This window comes from Limulus polyphemus, unplaced genomic scaffold (assembly GCF_000517525.1).
Source record: "Limulus polyphemus unplaced genomic scaffold, Limulus_polyphemus-2.1.2 Scaffold2157, whole genome shotgun sequence".
NCBI lineage: Eukaryota > Metazoa > Arthropoda > Merostomata > Xiphosura > Limulidae > Limulus > Limulus polyphemus.
The window spans coordinates 56,087-57,613 of NW_013667767.1; the positions used below are offsets into that span (position 1 = coordinate 56,087).

The 1,527-nt window shown below is 38.6% G+C and overlaps 1 protein-coding gene across 1 annotated transcript in view; it reads right to left on the minus strand.

Moving 5' to 3' along the window:
• The window catches only part of LOC106466120 (voltage-dependent L-type calcium channel subunit beta-4-like), a 97,986-nt gene that overhangs the window by 38,067 nt on the left and 58,392 nt on the right, over positions 1-1,527 (minus strand). The gene's annotated exons all lie outside the window — the stretch shown is intronic.

Sequence of the window (1,527 nt, forward strand, 5' to 3'; positions counted from 1 at the left end):
GGTCACTCTATAACTTAAACAAACGCTATAATTCACAACGAACGACACACGCGCTCGACCCAACTGTCAGTCTCTATCTCTGTCTGCAATTCAACTGCATTGTTGCCGTCACTTCTTGGCGGTCTTATATACAAGAATGCCGCATATCAAGTAAACACTCGAGGCTAGCGTTACTAGAGTCACGTGACTTCCGCTGTCGTAACAGATGCCTACTGCTCGCTTGACTCGATTATCTTAATTATCTCTCTTCAATCTATCTCTGGCTTATATACTACAAAAAAAGAGGGCGTCTAGCAAACGCTGGGACATTCGTGAGGTTGCCAGCTAAGTCACAATCCGTCTAGAAACTCCAGAGCTCATGCTCCCAGCATCGCATAACTTCCGCTGTCGTAAGACTGCCCCTTCCTTAGTATTGTTACGACAGCGGAAGTCACGTGACGTTGTAACACCTGAAGAGTTTCTAGAAGGATCGGGGAACATCACGAATAATCCAGTATTTGCTAGGCACCCTCTATTTTAGCATATAAGCCGGCAAATAAAGTGACGGCAATAATTGTATAGCAGACAGAGAGACTGAAGATATAGACGGATAATCGAGTCTAGCTGTAAGTAAAGTGCGTGAATCGTTCGTTGAGAATTATAGCGTGTGTTTAAGTAAAAGTGACTGTGGAAATTAAGTGTATTGCAAAGTTGAAATGAGAAAGAATAAACTACTTTTATTTGAGAAAGGACTTGTACCGCTAAAGTTCTTCGAAAAGAAGAGTAATTAACAAACGACCAGAGACCTAACAAATTGGTGTCAGAGAGTGGGACAAAAAAAAAAGAAGATGGAAACCAGAGGTGACAAATCAAACTGCAGCTTAGCAAATTTGATGGCAGCAATAGAAACAAGAAGAACGAGAAAAGAAACAAGAAGAAAGATTAAAGCATTTGTTGGAGGAAAAAGAAAAAAAATAAGAAAAACGAGAAAAAAACAGGAAGAGAGACAACAGCAGTGGCAAGAAAACTTGCAACAATGGCAGCTCGAACAGCAAAATAAACAAGAGAGATTACAGCAGTTGTTGGAGGAAAAAGAAAAGAAACAAGAAGCGAGATTACACAGTTGTTGAAGGATAAAGAAAAGAAACATTAAGAGAGATTACAGCAGTTATTAGAAGAAAAAGAAAGGAAACAAGAAGAACGAAAAAATAAACAAAAAAGAGAGACTATAGCAGTGGTTGGGGAGAAAGAAAAAAACAAGAAGAGAGGCTACAGCAATGGTTGGAGGAGAAAGAAAATAAACAAGAAGAAAGATTACAGCAGTGGCAACTGGAACAAGAAAGGAAACAGGAAGAAAGTCTCCAACAGTTCCAGGAAAGTCAGCAGAAACTACAGGAAAGTCAACAATAGTGGCAAAAGTACAAATGGAAAACATTAGTAAATTTCAAAGTGAATTAAATATATTAAAAGATGATTTACTGTCTTTTACACAAGGAGGTGTTACGCATCCAGTTATTACTTAATTTTCCGTAAATTCGTTCCAACGAA